The following is a 22,372-nucleotide window of genomic DNA, read 5'->3' as shown; positions in this document are numbered from 1 at the left end:
TCCTTGTTATGCCAGCCTCAGGTAGGAGCATCATTTAGGCACAAGCCCAGGATTACTGACTTTAGTAAATCAGTGTTTGCATCAAAATCCATGGATGGATGCACAGGAATGCCCACTGCCACACCCGTGCACCCCCACCATCGATGCCAAGTAAGGCAAGGCATTGCTATGCGCTGTATTACTTCTTTTGTTAACTACGCCATGCAAAGCCACTCAATGTTGGCTTTGTGTGGCTTAGTGAATCCCAAAATAAAATTTTCATTAGGACTGTGTCTAAAAAGTGACACAACCACGACACAAAATGTTAGTAAACCTGGGCCTAAGTACTTATCTCAAAGTACAAGTCTGCACATTTGTGACAATAGTGTAAGGAGCTCTACCAAATGAGACTGATTGGCTTGTTTATTTACACAACCACAGAATCAGTGTAAATAGGAAAGGTGGTGTAAATATGTGTAGTTGGTCATTGTGCTGGGAGGTCACCGGACAATTTCTTTCAGAAAAAGTGAGCGGTGACCTGAACTCCTTGTGAAAGCCAGGCTTTTATGATACAAGCACAAATATATTGCATTGAGCAAGGGTATACTTACACATTTGTGGAAATAATTTAGATGGACATATGCAGATGTTATCGGACTTATCTGTGCTGATATTGCATTAGGGAGTGTCTATGCTAAATTAGGAATATTACATAAAGCTGCGGAACATAGTAATGTATAGCAACCACAATGGTACAGCGCACCACTGCCTTCTGGCTAGGTATGCACTACATAAGTATGGCAATGATAACACATTAATTTGTAGTGTGGAATGGAAGCAACAACTGTGTTTCGATATACAATATATTTTATTTTTTATAATATTTCATAAAAACACTTGCCATATAAAATACATAAATAAATCTACAGAATTTAGACATTAAAGTTTGTGCATTTGTAAAAGATTTCGCATTCTTCACTGCATAATATACACAATTATAACCATATAAAGTCCATGTAATACTACATATGGCCACTTTATTATTTTAATATAAAAGCCTAGGATCTACTCGTACAAAAGACCTAAAACACCTCCCCAAAACAGACAGGTCAGAGTTTAAATTACTGACTGTAGTAAATGTTAACAATGTAAGTTATTCGAACATCTATACTTTGATGAACTTCCTTGTCTGAATTTTCTAAGCACTGCTTATTAACCTAGCTGTAGCAAATTGTGTGGCTTCACATTCAGGACCTTCACCTAATTGGACAATTTCGCGAAGATTCTTCAACCAGCGTTAAAGTTATTCCAAATAGAATGTTGCGGATTTCCTATGGAAACTAGGTCCTAACTATAACTACCTACTGGCGACCGCCAGTAGGTGTGTGTGTGTGACCTTATATATATTAAGGACTATTTTATCATGTGCATAGTGGTTTCAACCAATAACGTATGTGTTTTTAGTAAAAGGGCAGTACAATAAAAAGAAAAGAAATGCACGTTTTGCTCTGACCTCTGTGGACAGACACAATGAGCCCTACTGCCCTTAGACACCACTCAGCAATAAAAACACTCACAAGGGCAAAATTCCAAAACTGAATTTCAAAACTAAGGCAAGTTGATGAGCTGTTGTGAAAGTATTTACTGGCTTAATACGCTCACAGCTAGCTGTGCGTGCTGAGGCGGCGGCGACGAGATTGCCCTTTATCTTCTACAACTAGGTCTTCACCACCGCCTTTGCACGCATTGGTATTTCCCCAATACTGTTTATCTTGGACGCTCGGAGTGCCACATCCCTGCTGAATCGAGCCGCGGGAGCAATTCCGCTCATACGCTGCTCTTCTGGTGTGCTCGCAGACCTCCCGCCGCCAGGGGGCGTGGGAGGCAGAGAAAAACAGCGGGCGTGTTCAAATCCAGAGGGGTTTAAATGGCTCGCCGTAGATGAAGCGAGCACCGGCCTGAGGAGGACGCCTCATGGAGGTGTACGGGATCGTTCCAGTCGATTTGAATAAAGGCCGATCCATGTTTCTGTCACGCTCTGCTGTTTTCAAACACAACAGTGATGGACAGAATGTGGATCAATGTCACACATTCACCCCAGTCCAAAGATCTGGGCCCAAATCCATCGTTTTTCCACTCCACACCACCCTGGGTTAGACAATGGCGATATGCAAATCAGCGCTGACCCTGTGCCCCATGGGAACAGTCCAGTCCGAACTACAAAAGCCATGTCCTTCCCAGAACGGAAACAAGCATCCGAGGACCGGCCCGGTTTCGAGGTAACACCTCTCATCAGCCCGGCTAGCTTGATTCCAGTGATGTGGAGTGCTGTTTTCAGGCACTAAGCAGCAGAGTCAGTGCTGTTTCGTCTCTACGCCCCCTGTGGGTCTGTATCTCAGGCGTTTCAACGTCGGTTGGGCCCTTTCCCAGGCCGAGTTCTGTCATATGTATATTTTCCTTGCACCAGATACTTGTGCCCAGGGCTTGGCCCCTTAAAATGTCAGCGAGTTTACTCGCCCTGGAGTGCAGGCTGACACCCAGCCCCCTTGAGACAATGCCTTACAGTTTAAGGCAGTCAGGTCTGTCCCCCAGACACCACAGATAAGACTCATCAGCGCTGTTTTTCCCCCTCATTGTGTCCTAAATAAAATGGAAACGGACTACGAGGAAGACTCCCAGGGAGGGTAAAACACCCTGGCTGACCTCCCTTGGGATGATGAGTTCTCCAAAGCTGTGGATACTTCTATCTACAAAGCGGTGGGCGAAACAACGTCACCCCTAGAAGAGAGGTTAACTCGCGACTGGCTAGCCTCCCTATGGCTTCTGTCCCTCAAATTGGGCCTCCAGTGACTCCCCTGACGTCAGACCCTGCTCCCCCGCCAAATGCGCATGTAACACAGGGGTAGATCTCAGTGCCTTTGACAGGCTTAAACAAGCTTTCCTAGCCACACAACCAAATTTGCCACAGGCAGGGGACGATTTGTCCAACTCTAAAGACGGCGCAGGAAAAAAGGACGCTGAGCTCGGCCCTTCCAGACCCTTGCTCCCGTCCCGACCTCAGGATGCCTCTGACATGTTCGGCCCTGATGAAATTATTCACCCCCGCTCCTCAGACTGGGCCCCAGCTGAAAAAGTTGCCAGCTATGTGGCAATACGCATTAGGAAGCCTTTAAAGAAAGAGGCAGGTAACTGCCTTCGGGCAGAATGCCCTCGACTTTCCCTAGAAGGTAAAGTCGCCCTCACCCCAGAGATTGATGCCCGCATGGCAACATCTTTGCAGAAGTTTATAAGGGATCCCAAGAAATGGATTGATAGGTCCTGGCGCGAGTGCTTGGACAAACTCCTTGACGTTTTAGGGCCCCTCACTCAGATTTTGGACATGGCCGAGGAGGCCAAAATGTCAGGCTCCTTTATCTCCACTGAGTCCTTTTCTGGGTGGGCACAGAGAGCTAATGTGTTTTTGGGCAACACTAATTGTGCCCTATCCACAGAGCACTGTCGCTCTTTGCTTATTAAAGTTGGCCCCAAGCTTGGGGATCTTGCAGATTCAGAAGATGGGGCAGTTGAACAAGGAACCTTTCGTCAAGGAGTTGGGTAAATTTGTTAATACTTTTACCTCCCTTGACAAGGCGCAATCCACCATTAAAAAGGTTTTTCCCCGGGTTTCCCGAGGGGCTGGTCGAGGTAGGGGCCGCGCTACCAACCAACAGACAAGAGGGCAAGGCTCCAAACAGGGCCTGTACCAGGACCAGTCCCGTTTTGGCAACTTCTACCCTACAAGAGGCCGACGCGGCAAGGGCAGTGGATATCGAGGAGCTGTAGCCTCATCCAATGCCGGTGAGTGTTCTCCCTTCTTCCCGGTTAAAAGTAGGGGGGAGGCTGGGGTATTTTTCTAGACCTGGACTTCTGTCACAGGGGACCCAAGGGTATTGCAAACGGTTCGGGGTTTCCACATAGATTACATGGGCAAACCCGTCCAAAAGGACAGACCCCATCCCATCCAATTCTCCCAACAGGAAGCCTCCTTAGTAGATGCAGAGATCGAATCCCTCCTGGCTAAAGAGGCTATCTTTCCCTCTACTCCTCATCCCAGGGGATTCGTCAGCAACAACTTTTTGGTGAACAAAACAGATAGGGGCAAGCGACCCGTCATCAATCTCAGCGGGTTCAACGAGTGGCTGGGCTACCGCAACTTCAAGATAGAAGGAATCCATCTCCTCAGAGACGTTTTGCGTCCCTCAGACTGAATAGTGTGGCTGGACCCAAAAGATGCCTTCCTGGTTATTCCGGTCTTTCCTCCCCACCGACGATTCCTCCAGTTCATCTGGCAAGGGACGACGTACGAGTTTGCACCCCTCCCGTTCTGCCTATCTTCGGCCCCTTGGTGTTTCACCAAGGTCCTCAAGCAAGTGGTGGAGTGTTTAAGAGCTCGGGCGTACAAATGATTGTCTACCTGGACGATATGCTCCTAATGAATGCGTGTCCTCTGCAACTTCTATGGCATCTTCGGATGGCGGTGGATCTTCTACAGAGCCTGGGCTTTGTTGTCAACGAGGCGAAGTCGGTTCTCACCCCCTCGCAATCTCTTACATTTCTTGGCTTTGTGATAGACTTCACAGCCTCCACGCTCAGCCTACCAGCCAGGAAGGTCTCAAAGATTCGTCACTAATTGAGACGGGCCCTCACCAAGCGTCAGGTGTCTCTCAGGGATCTCGTTCAAATAGTAAGTCTACTCTCAGCTTCCATCCAGGCCATCTTCCCAGGGCCCCGCATTGCAACGCCTCAAAGCGGTGTATTGGTGCAGAGGGTGTCCCTACTCCCACAAGGTGATCCTTTCCCGAGAAAGCCCGGGAAGAGATCCAATGGTGGTTACAACACATGGAGGCCTGGAACGGCTGAGCAATATTTGGATCCACTCCAGATTTAGTAATACATATCAATTGTCTAGAACTCCTGGCAGGCTCCTTCGCCATTCGCTGTTGGACGAGAGAATCCATTCAGTCATCTGTTCTTCTAAAAATGGACAACATATCTGCGGTCTGTTATATCAACCATTTAGGGGGCATGAGGTTTAAAGCCCTCTCCAATCTGGCCGCTAGTTTTTGGCAGTACTGTCTGGATCATCACGTGTCGGTCATGGTGGAGTAGCTTCCCGGGTGGGAGAACTTGTTGGCGGATTTTCAATCCCGCAACTTCAGGGATTCCAGTCTGTGGAAGCTGGACCCGGACGTTTTTCGGAGGTTGAACTACCTTTGGAGGCTCATTTCAATAGATCTGTTTGCCTCGAGGCTCGATCACCAACCCCCAAGGTTTTTTAACTGTAGACTGGATCCGCTGGCAGTGTCCACGGATGCCTTCCTCCAAGACTGGAGTCAGGAGAAGGGGTACGCCTCCCCCTTTCGCAATGATCACAAGAGTGACGGCGCAGATCAGGAGGCAGAGAGTTGGTAATACTCACCCCCTTTCGGACATCTCTAGTCTAGTTTCCGGTTTTTCTAGAACTTTCTTGGGATTCTCCAATCCTATTCCCCCTCTTTCTGAATCTTCTTCTGGACCCCGATCGAGTTCCCTACCCGCTGATTCTGGGGAACTCGTTGTGGCTCATGGCGTAGAGGATTACCGGGGACGATGGGAAGTCCCGGGCCTTTTGGCAAAAGCTGAGAAGTTCATATCTCAGGCATGGGCGGACAGTACAGTGAAACGCTACAGGTCCACTTGGGGCAGATGGTCCAGTTGGTGTGTGCGGCGGAGTCTCAATCCCTTGGATGCAGATGTAGTCTCAACCCTGAATTTTCTGGCCCACCTAGCCTCTGGTGGTTTGGCTTACAGGTCTATAAACACCTTTCATTGAGCCATTTCAGCAGGTCACCTGCCGCTTAAAAATGCAGCAGTCGGAGAGCACCCTCTCGTTTGCAAACTTCTCCGGGGCATTAGGCTATCTCTGCCTCCAGAACCTCAGTATTCGGCCCTATGGGATGTAAAACAGATTCTTAACTTGTTCTTATCTTGGCAATCTAACCGGTTTTTGTCACGGAAAGAGCGGTCGGCTAAGCTGACTATGCTGCTCTGCCTTATTTCTTGTAGGCGTGTGTCTGGTGTGAGAGCTCTGGATGTCACCTCCAGGATTTTTACTACGAATGTAGTGACTTTTACTTTGCATAGAAGGACTAAGTGTCACACAAGAGTACTCTCATATCTGGAGTTCCCAGATTCACCTAAATTGTGCGTGGTTCGCTACCTGAAAGCCTATGAAGAAATGACGGAAGAGTTATAACCGCCAGGAGAACGCCAACTCCTTATTGCTCTTTGCAAACCATTTAAGGCGGTGTCCTCTCCCATCATAGCCAGATGGTTTAGGTGGGTTATGAAAGAGGCAGGTATAAGTCTCAGGGACTTCGGAGCTCACTCAGCTCAAGGGGCATTGGCCTTGAAAGCATTTGGATTGGGTGCCCATTTAGAGGATATCCTCAACGTGGCGAATGGGTCTTCGGACTCTACCTTTAAAAGGTTCTACTTCAAGCCAGTGCTTAACATGGCTCACCTCATGGTGAGCAAGCTTAAACTAGCATAATCCTCACCTCCAGTCCTGACATTGAATGAAAAATGTCGTAGGTATCGTAACGGAAAGTTTCTATTCTATTAAGGACTCGGAGGCGAGTATTATCCCGCCCTAGGGTTTTGGATGAAGATTTCCCAGCCTGTATTGGAGTAAGTAGCTCAGTTTGACTCTAAACTGTTGAGGGTATTGATTTGTTGTCATTTTTGTAAAAATCTGCCTCACTGTTTTGGTTTACAGGCTTAACGTATACCTGTTCATTGAATGTCAATGTACCTTTGTCCTTGTAGGTTTGGATGCGGATAATTGGACGCATAAGTGTGATCTAACGGCTGACTTTGCGCGACGAAAGGGAATGAAGGGCCAGTGAGGACAGACTATGTGGATGTTGCAGTGACCTGATTAGAGGATGCAGAACTGTTACTAATTGGACACTTTTCCTTGACTACTGATTTCCCTAGGGTTCATGGGAAATGTAGTCTTGTTTAAAATTGGCTGCTGTTGATAGAAGGCATAATCCTCGCCTCCGAGTCTTTAATAAAATTTAAACTTTGTTACGATAGCTAGGAAATTTTTCATTCTGTGATACACTCTTATAGACAGTGGGCCTGACACCACCTTCCGTCTGTCGTCCTGGCTCCACTGGCTGATTGTGTCCATGCAGTGGCTAGCATGCCTCCCCCAGTCAACATGTAAAACTAAAAAAGGCATGCGTGTCCAGAACCATCTGTGCAACAAACAAGGCAACGAAAGTCTGAGTAGTCTGTGTCAAAGCCTCCATGCCCTTTAACAGCAAAAAACTGAAGAGAGACTGCTGTGGTTGCTTGTGTCTTGTTCTGAAAACACTTCTGAGGACACACAGTCTATCAGCTCAGTCTGGTCTGTTCCTATTCAGTAAAGGCTGATTTGTATACAGTTGGTCCCTTTATGAAGTGGCAAAGGGAGTTTTAAAAAATGGACTGCGATGAGATGCAGAGTAATTATCATTCCATCCATTATTTCTTGGTTTTTCTCAGCGGCCTGTAATTCCGGGATTGTGTCCAGAAGCACTTAACAAAATTAGACAGGTGTTCTGGCAGGGTCCCTCGGCATCCCACTGCCTGAATCATGGTGCTTCCTGTAATGCAAAGCTCAGTCCTCAGGTTTATTCTTCCTTCTAAACCTTTTTGACCACCATTCCAGGGTGATCCTCGACCAATAAATAGTTCCTGCAGAGAGGACGAAGGGGAGGGAAGCTGGTATCCTGAAACCTTTGCAAAAAGATAAATATAGAACCTGAGCTGCTTTTCTTATACATGTCTACAACTTTGCAAGCAACTTTATTTTAACCAGAAAATCTTATACATTTTAGGGCTGCTTGTTCTAGGTGGCTTCTACTGGATACAGAAATGAGGGAATTCAATCAATGTTAACAGAGAGTCCTTTGTGGCCTTGGTTGCTGGAGTCAAGACGATGAAAGCTACTCCTGTAGCAACAGCATTCTGTAATATAATAACCATATATTACATGCTACTAACCGGGTCTGATGGAGACAAGCCAGAATTGCAAACTAAGTATCCAGCTTGAATATTTATTCCGAGGACTGCATATTTACTGTTGCAGAGAAAAAGAATGAAAAAATATGTTGCCAAGATAAAGCGAGTTCATTCTTCAGAAGAATATTCGAAAATACTGCAATGTACTAGTATTTAATCTTTTCTAATGAGGCTGCAGCCCAACAAATCTAAACTCCACTCAACATCATGATCACTTACGCATCTGGCCAAATAAGGGCAGAATGTTGAAGACCACCTCTGCTCTTACTGGATAGGTTCTATGGCATTGCCACGTAACCTTGCATTGCAAGTATCATTCCATGACATGCAGCCATCATTAGAGGATTCCTTATGTGACAGAACAGACTCATAATTTACCGTCAGGGAAGCACCGCACTGAATCTGCTTATATACTTGTATGTTGTTATCCCTCCCCTTGTTCTCAGCAGTGGAATGGCCAAACACCAGAGGAGGAAGGAAAGCCATCGAATAAGACAAATGAGACTGGCAAGAACCAATGGCAAGCAACAGGCGGAGTCAAACCCCACAGCTAAAAGCTGTCTGTAGGTGAGAGCTCAAGAGTGGGCCCAAGCCATTTAGTCCTGAAAACCGGTGATAATAAGAAGACCTGAAATACTGGAGTGTAACACTTGCACCAACAGACTTGAAACCACATTTTTTATGATATCTTATTTTCCACTGGCAGCCATCAGGTTCAAAATACCTTCCTCCTTTTACGCATTTACTGAATTGTAAAAGCATTGAACTGCAGCATACCACCAATAAAGAATATTGTTTGGGGTCACAATCATTAGTTGCAGACCTAGAGATGAGGACTTGAGCTTTGTAAATATTCTGAAAGCGGGTGACTGTGGTAGGTCTCTGCATGTATATGAACTGTAGGAAATTGTGTTACTGGTTGAGGGGGGAGAAACCCTACTTGAGCAGCAAACAAAATTATTTTCAGAGTGAAACGCAAGCAAACCCCAAATTAACCAGCACTCAACCCTCTGGTAGCTTGTCACAAAGCAGTCAGGCTTAACTTAGAGGCAATGTGTAAAGTATTTAAGCAGCACTTCAAACAGCAATAAAGTGAAAACACAAGAAAAATCCTACACCAATTTAGAAAAATAGAGTGAAATGTGATAAATGATTTGAGACCAAAAGGACAAAAATTCAAACAGTAGAAATAGAGGAATGCAATTTTAAACCGTTCAGATTAGCATAGCGCCTAAAAGATCAAAGCACCACACGCAGTTATCTGGTTGTGCAAGACCAGATGAAAGTCACAAATTCAGGCTTACCATGAAGGAGAGCTGGCCGGATACAGTCTAGGTTAGACCCGCGGAAAGAGTTACCTTCTAAAGTTGAGCACAGAGTTCCGTTCGCAGTGGAGGTGCCGTGAGGAACAGGGAGGGCATCATGGAGGGTTGTCGCTCGTGCGCAAACTGCAGGCCGGGCGTCGCAGACAGTAATTGCTAGAGATGTGCATTGGCAATTATCATGTGCTGTAGCACAAAGTGCACATCTTGCTTTGCCAGTCGTTGCTGATGTGCAAATAGTCGAATTCACCTGAGCTTCACGTTGGCGTTCAGCTTGGGCAGCAAGATCTTGGCATAAACAGGCCTGTTACTGGTTGCAATTAGCCCTAAACTTCATAATTTCTCCTTTTCATGAAGGGGTGGGGCTCAACGTATGCCATGCCAAGGTTCCAGGACCCAAGGGACACCTCTTGGGGATAGGGAACTCACTCCAGCAGGTGCTAGAATGGCTCAGGCAGTTCCAGTTGCAGCTCTAGGCAGCAGGTAAGATGCAGGGAGGGAGCTTGTTATGACCCTTTTACTCAGAACAGGAGGTCAGTCATTTGAGCCTGGAATGAAGGGAGCAGGTCTAGTTTTCCTTCTCAGCCAGCAGGGAAGCAGAGTAGCAGTCTTTCTTGCAGCAGAGCAGCACAGCAATCATTGTGATGCTTCTACAGGTCCAGAGGTGTACTTAAGAGTTGGATCTAAGGTCCACTATTTATCCTTAGTGACAGCTTTGAAGTAGGAGAGGTTTCTGGAGGGTTCCTCCCACAGAGGTGTTTAGTATTTTCTTAATCCCTGTGTTGACCCCCAGCTTGTTTGAGGACACAAAAGACTGCATGTGTGGTAGGTAAAGGCGTATCCCCTAACAAGTCAGAGATGATCATCCTGCTAAAACCTATTCCCCCTTTGCCTTATTGCCTGGGTGCAACCCACAAGGACCAACTGCCAGCCACACCTAGTCATGTGACCCAGGATAAATATAGGCTGCAGGCACCAAATAGATGGGACAAGAAAATGCAACTTCCTAAATGTGCCATTTTCAGAATTGTGATTTAAAACCCGACTTTACCATTAAAGAGGGTTTTAAATTACAAGTGTTTAGACACCAAAAATCAATATTCCTAGCTGTTCCCAATTGAAAGTGATCACTTGTTAAATGTAATAAGGTAAACCAATGTTATCCTGTGGGAAAGATAGGCCTTGCAGTAGGGGGAAAAAAATGAAGAGTTATTCACTGCCAGGACATGTAAACGTTAAAAGTACATGCCCAACTTTTTAAATATAGTGCACCCTGACCTAGGGCCTGTTTAGAGCCTACCCTATGTGTTACTTATATAAAAGCATTAAAAAGGAATGTTTGGGTTTGGCAAAACATTTATTTTGCCAGGTCGAAATGACAGTTTAAAACTGCACACAGGCTGCAGTGGCAGGCTTGAGACATGTTTAAAAGGCTAATTATGTTAGTGGCACAATTTGTGCTGCAGGTCCACTCGTAGCATTTTGATTTACAGGCCCTGGAAAAAGGTAGCACTACTTTATCAGGGTCGTAAAAGAAAATTAAATGTACCAATTGGGTGGAAGCCAATGTTACCATGTATTAAGGAGAGTGCACAAGCCCCTTAGCACTGGTTAGTAGTGGTAAAGTACACAAAGTCCTGAAAAGCCAACAACAACGGCTTCAGAAAAATAGGAGAGTGATGGCAAAAAAGTTTGGGGGTGACCCGCAGAGAGGGCCAGGTCCAACATGAACTATGTAACAAAACAACAATTAATTCTCAACGTAAAAACATAAACGACTGCAGTAGCACCGTGACGTACAGTAGGCTTGCTGCTTGCAGCATGGCATTGAATTTCAGGCATCTTTTCAGAAATTCTACTCCAGAGGAGGCACATGCAGATTTTGTTTCAGGAGATCAAAGTTCACATTGCTGATGAAGTTCTAAGTAAAATGGATGAAGTGACCTTTAACCCTGTCCCAAAATGATAATTTGTCTGTATGGCCAAAGTTGACACCAGCACGCAACTGGAGCCCTCAATCAAACAGGACAGCAGAAGAGGGGGACTGATTTAGGTCATACATAGGGTACCTTAAGAGCGAGGCATGGAAGCGCCTTCTGAGCGCATGTTTGCAGGCCACGTAGATCAAGTTCATAATGCTTTCATCCTCATCTAAAGTTCACTTCTACTTTTTATGAGCAAACAACGTCTATCCAGTGATTTGGAAGTGCCTATTAACATATCATGTAAATTTTGACATTGCGTCCACGGCCCTAAAACAAATGCCAGATGGAATTGCTATTGTCTTATAAACATCACAAAAACCAACACACACAATAACTCAAAAATTGTGATGTGTAGCAACTACAGCAAAAACAAGAAAAGTGAAAACAGCTATTAGATACACAACGATACGTAATTTCAGTGTTTATTATTGCTTCTTGGGCCGAATGAGCAGTACAAGGTTTGCGGGTACTCTGCGCTCCGGAATGTTTTTCTGGTGGACATTCCGCCAGGAAAAAACAGGCGAAGTGTGGAGTTAAAAAAACACCACCGCTCGGTAATCTGAAAAAAAGTTGTGGAAATCGGTACAACCAAAAATAGATTCCCTGGTGTAAAACCGTCATTGGCCAGATTTCTAAGCTGGTCCATCCCCTCTTATTACTTAAGTGAAAACTGGACTGCAAACAATTCATGCAAAAGTAACAGGCTGGAGTTAAGACTACGATTCCATGTGCAGCTCAAAAAACTAGGCCCCCATTAAGATGGCGGGCGGACTTTGCCCGCCCGCCACCCTTGAGGAAAACGGGACCGCCCGCGAGCTGAGTGGCGGTCCCGCACTGCACATAAGGATGCGCCCGCCACAGTGGCGGGCTCATCATGCATTTTTAACATTGTGGCAGGCGGTGCTCTCAGCACCGCCCGCCACAATGTTAAAAATGCATGTATGCATTTGCATACACAAAGCGGCAGGCACAGCGCGGTGCCTGCAGCATTGTGTATGCAAATGCAGGGGGATACCACAGGTACCCCCCATGTGCACCCCCAACCCCCTTCACCATGGGGGCCCGCAGGGGGCCCCCGAAGTGAAGACCGCATGCCTTTCCGTGGCGGCATTGCCACCACGGAAAGGCATCTGTTTGAGCCCATCATAATATGGTGGCGGTGTCTAATAGACACCGCCACCATATTAAACCTTTTACGCCCCGGTCGCAAGCGGCGGATGGTCTTTCCGTCCGCCGCGGTCCCCCGCCTTCCTAATATGGCGGGGGGGATTTAGGTGCGGATGGCGGGCGTATTTCCCCCGCCAGGCTGGCGGTGGCTACCGCCAGCCTGGCGGGGGCAATCCGCCCGCCATCCTAATGGGCCCCATAGTTGGAATGAATGGCTTGCATTTCCCAAACAGGGGGCGAAATCTCGTCCTAGGATCTGACTGGATTGACTAGATCTTTCTTTACACAAACAAGACTCAGTAGATCTCCTGAAGTCCCCATATCAGCGTCCGCTTTAAAAATAAATTTACTATTTAATAACATTCTTTTAAAAAGTGTTGTTTTAAGATTAGGTACCCCTTGCTTTTCCTTATGCCCTCTTCACCCATGTAAAATCTCCTCCATTTACACACCCCAACTATATCCATTTCCTCTGAAATAATAGTTTACAGAAAATGACCCTGTTTTTAAAAGTTTTGTGAGGATGATGTGGCAACTGCTTCTAAGGCAGTAGCAGATGCAAAATGTAACTGCAATGAAAGTAAGGTGCAAATTCTCATAATGTAGCATGGATGTACGATATGTAGGAAGTCCCCACGGTGGTGAATTTCTCTGTCCATGTGAAATTGCCACAGTAAGGGTGGAGAGATGAATAGATTTTGTTGATACCTCAATGAGGGAGATTTAGGGACAGAACCTTTAAACTGTCTGGTGGCAAACGTTTTTAATAGGGTAGAAGTGATTTAAAATAGACACTTATCCTTTCTGCCCAGCGGATAAGGCATCTCTCTTCAGCGTAGGCAAGTCTAAGGAAAGCAATGTAATTTCTTCTAAAATTCCTACTGCAGCAGGTAATCCCAAAGCGCAAACTGATATGCCGCTCGTCTGATGTTTGTGCCACTTCTTATGGACTAGACACAGTGGCGTAACGGAACTTAAGGGGGCCCCCTGCAAAGTACATGGAGGGGCGACCTCTGGACTCATTTAAGGGTGCTGTGTTGAGGGGGGTGGAGGAACCTGGAGCTCAGAGCCCATCTCCCCCCCCCCCCCCCGCCCTGCAGGGGCCTTTGTTACACCACTGACTAGACAAACAGGCTCATGGCCTATTCTTTGAAAGCCATTTTGAAAAAGAATGATAGATTTTGCCGTTGAGAAGATGGCGGCCTCTGTCTGGCCTGTCCTTTTCTCTTTGTGCACCAAGGCAGCTTAATAAGCTTGAGCTGTAGTCAGTGCCACTGGAATTATGCGGCAGGGGAGAACCTAATTATGTAGCAGAGTTGACTAAATTATGTGGCAAGTAAAGGCAAATTATGGAGCATTATGCAGCAGATTTTGTGATAGTATTACGTCGCTGTCATTTTTACACAGGTTAACCATTGTCAGGGCACAGAATTCACCTCAGTAACAGTTTAACACCCAAATACAGCAATACACAACAGAAAGGGTGCCAGTCAACCTTTGCAAAGGCCCTTTCACAGAGCGGCAACATGTGTTGTCGTATTTTCAGTAACTTTTGACGTCTGTAAAACTTGAGCTTGGACATTCATATACAAATATGCAATACCGTCTAATCTAAGAATCGTTCCTGTTTTATCCAAGGGTAACCAATAGTATAATGTAACAATGCCGGTCTTAAGGAGTTCAGAAAAATGCTCAAGAAAATAATTCAAAGTTTGATTTCCTCAACAACACAACGTTCAGAATTCTTCTCAGTATTCTCAGAGTCCATTTAAATCATTCTTAGGAAGCAACAGGCCCTGGCAAGGAAAATCTGAAATCCATGCAGGGAGGTCCTGGTGCCATGAAACATAAAGGAAATGATACCCAATAACCCAAAATGCCCATCACCTCTATGAAATATGCGAGAGTAGCTGATGGCCTTCTGGAAATCATAGTTTATTGCCAGCATGTGCCACACATGCACAGCTGCAGTCCAGCCAGCACTCAATGAAAACTCCAACCTTTCATTCATTGAAAAGAACTTAAGTTTGAGTGGGTTTGGCGTACCCCTTCTATGCACTCAAGGAACACTAAAATATAAGCAGTGTTTCCAGCCCTACTTCCTGACAGTTTCTGGGCTGCAGGTATGATTTTGGCTACCTAACCAATCACTTTATAGTATGTGTAAGACAGAGATGTTGGGTTTAGAGCCCATCCGTTAGTCGAATGAACCCAATACACCAGTCCTGTGCAATTCTTTTGTGGTTCTAGACACAGTGCAAGATGCCCGGAGTGGCCTTAAAGTGCTCCACAATTAATAGACTGAAAAGTTTCAGAAATAATTTTGCTTTGATGTCTCCAACTCCACTGCAGGTTCTCATGGATGTTGAAGTAGCACTATTTTGAAAAATCTCAAAACATGACACATTTACTCATTTAAGACAGGAAGAGCTGAAAGTACAATTTGCACACGTTAGACACTTGAAAATGAGACAAGTGTAGTAGAAGCACCGACAAAATTTGCTTAAAAAAAATAAGAAAACTTGCATTAAAGGCAATACTAATACACAAACGAGTTGCACTAATAAGAGTTTATAATGAAACTGTTGTTTACTAACGTTTACTGATGCAATTAAAATAGCTTAGAGTTTCTAATGCTTTCTGTTGAGAATGCACCATTTAGAAAAGTCGGTGCAAAAACGTGCAGAAACATGAAACGACCTTCCAGAGTCAACAGTCATACACAACTGAAGAGACAAGTGTCCAGTGTTTCTGTGGTTGCCCTAAACTGATTTCTGACCTTTGGTGTTGTTGCCTTTTACAGATCTACACCTTTAACGCCCACTAAAGTCACATAATGCAGTGCACTCAGATCACAAATTGGCCGACGAAGAGTAAATGTCTGACCACTCGAGGTTTCTAACAATCATTCAGTGGTATGTGTAATAATGTGCTTGCTACATTTTGGTCCGATTTCCGTGATTTTAACTTCATCAGACCAGGCCTCAGAGAGGCTACCACCACCAGGGCCGAACTGGGAACCAAAACCGGCCCTGGGAAAGTGCTTGGCTGCCCCCCCCCCCCCCCCCCCCCCACGGGGGGGCCGGCCGAGCACTTTGCAAAAACGGTCCTCGAACAAAAACGGCCCCCAGGGGGCCAAAACCGCCCCCCACCCATGCGGCGCACCGGGGGATTGCCCGGTACCCGCAACGGCCAGTCCGGGCCTGACCACCACCACAGATATTGTGGCCAAGCTCACAATACCATGCATTCTATCATGTTGCATCCAGTGGAATAGCCCTCTTTGCCCATACTGCACTTGCAATCAACCATAATATTGTTTATTTTTGAATGTTGCTTTATTTGATGACGTCTGCTTGAGTTTTGAGATGTATTGTGGTGGCATTCTTTGGACTGCCCATTTAAAAGTGAGCCCTCACGGGCAGGTGCAAAGCGCCTATTGTGGCAGATCAGGAATGTGTCCTTGAATTTAGTATGTGGGAAGAAAAGTGAAAATAAGTTTCCAGGGATACTCTGGAAGTGCTCAGGCATAATAACGTCACATAAAAATGTAAACACAGACGAGCAGACATATTTCCAGACTCTTGATGAAGGTAGCTAGGCCTTGCACACAGCACGTCTGTGCTTTTAAGCACCAAACGTTCCACTTACTTAGAACATACAAGAGAACATGCTTCAGAGCTAGAGAACTGAAGCATTTGTAGCGGCCACTTACTGCACTGTCAGATATTAATGCACTACACTAAAGTCTTGGAAAAGTCTGAGGTCATTACTGTACTGCCCTAGAATTTCCAACACAAGAAACTGAAGCAATGTACAGGGCGTGAGCAAGGGTTTAATGATGGAGTGTTCAATCTACCAAGCCAGGGGACGCCCAGAGAAATATGTAAAACAGTAGGGGGCTTGGAGAGAACGTTTTCATTTGCCCTAATTAAGATGAAATAAGGTACACTTTCATTGCTGTTTGTATTATATTGGCTTAAAGACGCCCATAAATTAAAGGAAATTGGATGGAGGGGTGAAGGTGGGAGCTGCAAATATATAGTGACTGAGATTTTTATTGAGAGTAAAATGCCAATAAAGTTTGTCATTAAAACAGGCAAAATGTTCCATCTGCTTCTGCTGTGACTTGGAGAATTGCGAGATTCCCTTGGTTTGTATAACCAGTATGTTTTGCTGCAAGGTGGTTTCGTTGTTTTTTGTATTTTGCCATCGAGATATTTTGTAGAAAGATTTCCTAAAACGAGCTGGAGCAATAGTTTATCAATTCATGTTTGAAATTCACAGAATAGGCAGTGGATTTTGGAGCCTTTGTGTGGTTGCACTTTCTAATATGACTTATCTACTTGGTATGTTGTATTTAGCAATGAGAAACAGCTTTGCACTGCCTTGTGTGGCTGAACAACATGCCCGCCAAGTGTTGTGGAAATGGGCTGATACACCTGCATAAGGCCTCTCACTGGTGTATAATGGTGCTACTTCAGGCTGGAACCTCCCCATCAGAGTCAATGAGAGTATAAAAGAACACGGGATGTGATTTATGCCAAAACCAATATTTAAATGTCTCGATCAGGGATAAACTAAACCAGGAGGAACCCCATACCACTTAGAGGTCAAAGAGGCCACTCTTAACTGCTGTTTACACCTGATCACTGGTTGGAATGCCTCGCAACAGGTCCATCTCTGCACTCGGTCTAAGGTCGGTAAAATGTCATTGGGCTTAGTAATGATAAAACCTATTCTTTACAGTGTTGCCAAGGCATAGGAACAATTATCTAGGGAAATATAGGAAGGCACGTTATTAGTATTATTACTGTTGTTATCATAAGCATCACTATTTTTACTAATAACCCTTTTTAGACCCTTCCCTACTCTACCCCTCCTTGCATCATCTCATACTTCTTTTACTATTCCGATCCCCCAAAACAAGCCTTTCTAAACCCTTCCCTCTGACTCTTCTGCCTCCACATCACATTTACTCATTCCAAGCCTCGTCCTACTGCAGTGACCTCCCAAAAAAAAAGTCTAAATCCTTTCATCTTTCCTCCCCCCACTATCCTTTTGAATCCAAATAACAGACTAACATGTCCACCTCTCAAATTAATTTCATATTTCACTATACTAATTCACCAGTAATCGTCTATGGGTTTCGGAGTAGCGTGCTACTCGCCAAAAAAGCACTTCAACATCTTATCAGGGGTAGCAAGCACTATTTAAACGCATACCTTTTCCCCTCTTCTATCCCTCCACTATCCTTCCGAGTTAAAATAACTGGTTAACCTATCCACCCCTCAAATTAATTTCATATTTTGCTATACTAATTCACCACTAATCATTTAGGGGTTCTAGAGTAGCTAACTACGCACCAAATAAAATGCCCCAACACCCCATCAGGAGTAGAGAGCGCTATATAAATGTAATTACAATACAATACTGTTACATCAGAGTAATTTTGCACAATTCTGAGGATCGCGTCTCACAGATCCAAAGAATTAAGGGACACCCACAGAGTATGCCACTTCCTTACCACTTCTCCACTTCTCCACATTCAGTCCAGATTGCGCCACAGCGAGTTATGCTCCCTTGATATGGAAACCTAGAGAGGTCAAGTTAAGAAACCTGCTGGGAATCCACACAGAAGACAAACTAGGACTGTCTGCAACACGCCCACAGTCAGGTGTCAGGGTGATAAATCCCCACTGCCTCGTGTGCACACACTGCCCAGAAGGGGCGGAGAACACCAATCTATCCCACAAGTAACAGGCTCATAAAACAAAACACAGAGGTCGATGGACACCTGCCAAGTCCTGAGCTACAGAAATGAGATCTATTCAAGAGTGATTTCTCGCACACGGTGAAAGGACCTTAGGGTTTGCTGTAGTTCAACAAATCAATTCTATTGAAGTTTAGGCTAGGATGGGTGAGACGCAATGAGGGTTGAAACGCACACCGTTCTCTATGACCAAGTGATCCCCAATGCCAGGACACCCTCCTGCGTGGGTTGTGTGCTAGTCAAATAAACAAAACATAACATAACAAAATAAACCAGGGCAGTCTCCGCTCCAGGCCATGAACACAAACATGGGACTATAAAGAGAATATTTATTTCTGTGCAAATTTGTAAATGAAGGACGGCCTCTCATAAATCTTCTCCAGAAACTGAAGGCCAGACAATAGCAGGCTTCTGAACAACTTGCAATGTTGGTTCTTAAGGACCATGTCAACAAGCAGCAAAATGTAGGCAGTGTACAACCACTACCTCAAAGAAAAGGAATTACAAAATGTTTCTAGTATTGGCAAAACCATACAAGCATGGGGAGACAAGATCTAAGACCAAACTCCTGTTCATAGGCCCCTACCTGTAAGTGAGAAATATAATGCCTACAAAGTTGAAAAAGTCTCAAAAGCAAGACTCGTCCTTAACTACAGGTGAGGAGTCCGTGGCATCCCCTTGGCATGATTAGGAATATCATTTGAGAGTGTGTGTAAATCGCTACAGTACTCAGTGGTGGCTGGCACAGATCGAAGAGCCGGTGGGCTGGGATAAAGAAAAAAAAAGTATCTCGCCACTCTCTCCACCATCGTCTCCAAAACAGGAACAGAGCATCAGGCTTCCCTGAGCCAATCACAACCCTGCAATGCATTGTTGTGATTGTTCTGAGCGCCGTGGTTCAGCGCTCAGATGGGGACTGGGGGCCTGGGCATATAATGCAGCCTGCTGTGGAGAACAAGCAAAGTGTGCATGCTGTTTGACCGACCATTCATGCGCACTTAGGGAGTGCAAACCACTCCTCTCCTTCCCCTGCTCTGTCAGCAGAGCAGCCTGGCCCTGCCCGCAAAGCTACTGCAACGAGGAAAAAAATAAAAGGATAATAACTTAGTGAATATCATTTTATTATTCCTTTATTTATACTGCTGAAAAGCAGGGGGGCAGTGCTCCTCTGCCTTAGCGGAGGAGCCGCCACTGGCCGTACTCTAGAGAAGTAATCACTTAAGTTGAGGCTAAGCTGGGTTGTACAAATCTACCCATCACCCCCAAAGAGGCCTGCTTGAATATTGTTTGCATTAAGATTTGATTGAAGGCATAGGAATTCTGAGTTGCGTGACGTTTGACATGTCGGTTCAATTCAGGTGCTTTATTTCAGAGTGATGGACAGAAGCTTTGTATGCAACTTTGTCTAATGCACAGACAACTGGTTGTCAGGTGTACCAAATCACAGCTTCCCAGCTGTCTCCAGCACGTAACATTCGGTGACCCTTATATTGTCTTTTCTAGCTCCCCAAACACGGAACCTGGGGTCTTCTGTACAGTCCTGATGAAAAACACTTTTTATCAAAAGCTACTCAATTCAGCATGGTGTTACCTTCAATTTAAGCGAACACACCATGCCTTGCTCTCTTTTTCATCAGTCTGTGTTTGACCCCCTCTACTCTTAGGCCAGAGCCCTGTATAGAATTTGGGATTATCGGTGTGTCCATCTTCAGGGAAAGTGGCGCAGTACTACTAGGTACACCGTGGACGCCCATCAAATGTGTATGGTACTAGTTCCACTGGCCCACACAAACAATGCTCTGCAAGACAATAGTGTCTGAACCTTACTGCGAATTTCTCCCAATAGGTAATTACATGAAATGAAATGATCTACTATTAACTCTGTCCTTGCCCCGCAGAATGAGATCATTACTTGGTGGAACCCACTCTTCGAGAGTGAAACGGCCCCAGGTAGGGATACTCCTCATTCAGCTCAATCCGAGAGTCGTCCAACTTCCATCAAACTCTCTTCACCTTTGCTTCAAAGGGCAGACACTTTGTCCTGTTAATGTTAGTTTGGCCCGGGGGAGTTGCAGTCACGCTTCCTTGTTGGAGTTGTAATTCACAGAGAAGTCTTGCACGATGATGTCATCTGCACGGGCCATGGTGAAAGAGAACACATGGTAACCAGGCCCCCAGTGATGAGTGTTTCCCTAAAAATTTCAAATTGCATCACATAAGAGGGCTTGTGGAAAGAATACATTTTCATTAAAATTATAATGAAGGGAATTGCGATTGGCTAATGGTCGTCGATGGAAATCCACCAAAATGCCAGATTTGACTGAAGTGACATCAGGCAACCCTGACACCCCGCCTCCCCCAAGCAATCACACGAATAGCCCCTGTGCCTCCTTTCACTCCTCAACAGGCTCCTGTTTCAAGCACTGGAGCTCAAGAACGGACAAGAAGCAGAAACCACAGAAACCTCTCTACAGCTCCTGGGAAACGCTAGTCTAACCCAATGCAAAATGACATGTTGCTGTTTGGGAGCTCCCTTTTCCGAAGCAACAAGACCTTCTTTGGAATGTTGTATTGCGCTTTAGCACCCTCTGCTGGTAATTTGGATGTGGCACAGTATAGCAGTTGCCTGTAGTGGCCTTTAAGGAAGCCCCCCCCCCCCCCCCCCCCCCCCCCCCCCTGTCGTTACTTTGGATTCCGAACGATTCTTCCGTGGCTACAGCAGTGCCAGTGGTACCAAGGGCAAGCCGGAAGACACAGCTGATCTCTGACTACAGTTAAATGACATCCCTGCTACAGGTGAACTGTGTTGTATAAAAAAAAGACACCTCGGCCTCCAGAGAGTTGGATGAAAGCAGATTACTCTGTCAATCAAACTTCAGCATGCCCAGATCAACCGAAGCACACTTCCGGGAATAGTCTAAACAAAGCTCTTCTACTAAAGAGAGAAATCCCCCCACACACCCACCCGGGGGGAGGTGGGGTGGTATGCATCCACTTTGTTGATCACCTGTGTCCCACCTCGGACACTGTGTACACGTTCCTTCAAAGCGTCTGCAGAGAAACGCGTGACAACGAGGCGGCCGTTCATTCAACGCCCTCTTTGATAATGGACAATAGGGGACTGCGGCTGATTCAGCGATTAGGTCTAAACTTTTAAGTTGAGCTTCGACTTACTTTACCTAAGACACAATTTACTTAGTAATATGGTGCCCTTAAATTGCACAACAGTGCATGTTCCAAACGGAGTTTTAAAATCACCAAACAATGGTTCACATTACTAAGATTTGGATAGTATGGAACTTTTTTAGCTATAAGAAAACACAAAATTTGGAAACCAAACGTATTCTTGCGCAAGCAGACGTGGCATGGAAATGACAAAGTGAGCTTCAAAAATGTTCCCAAGAGGTTTTTCGGCGCACTGTTGTCTTCCAACTCCAACTTGTTGAAGTAAATAAATGGGCAATTCCCGTAACGTGAAAAAACACACCTTTTAGAGGAAATCGTAAATTGACATAGCTGGTGGAAGTGTAAATTGGCATAGCTGGTGGAACTGGAAATTGGCATAGCTGGTGGAAGTGCGGGTGAACGAAGTCAACTCGCCAGATCGTTTCACTAGGGCTAAATACCTTGTACCCAGACCTGGCTGTCACTTCACAAAACAACAATCATTAAGTCGTTTAGTTCGGTTGCTTTCATTACAGTCAGCAAAGACTACAGCCCCCACAATGCACTGATATGAAAAATGAAAATCGATGTCTGGATCTATTTAGTTCGCAGTACAGAATGAACTGGCGCACCCAGAATATCGTCTTGTCTGTGGAAGTCGGTGTAAAACGTTCCTTTCGTCCGGGTGCCTGTTCGTTTGTCACTGTCTCTTAAAGCTAGCTCCAGCTGTCTAACTGCAGCCTCTCTACCGACAGTCGCTCGTGTATTTTATATTTTTGACTGCATTACCTGCTTTCCTGGGCAGGGAGGAAGAAATGCATTATTTTAAAAGCTTTGTCATGTGGCGATATACGGGGACTGAACAGCAAAAGACTAACAATTATTAACAG

The 22,372-nt window shown here is 45.4% G+C and overlaps 1 protein-coding gene across 4 annotated transcripts in view; it reads right to left on the bottom strand.

The window, feature by feature from the left end:
* Positions 1 to 22,372, bottom strand: part of MACROD2 (mono-ADP ribosylhydrolase 2) — a 1,869,528-nt gene that overhangs the window by 971,165 nt on the left and 875,991 nt on the right. The gene's annotated exons all lie outside the window — the stretch shown is intronic.

The sequence above is a fragment of the Lissotriton helveticus genome, chromosome 6, assembly GCF_964261635.1.
Source record: "Lissotriton helveticus chromosome 6, aLisHel1.1, whole genome shotgun sequence".
Classification (NCBI taxonomy): Eukaryota; Metazoa; Chordata; class Amphibia; order Caudata; family Salamandridae; genus Lissotriton; species Lissotriton helveticus.
The sequence above is the reverse complement of the archived record's forward strand: the minus strand, read 5'-3'. Positions and strand labels throughout refer to the sequence as shown.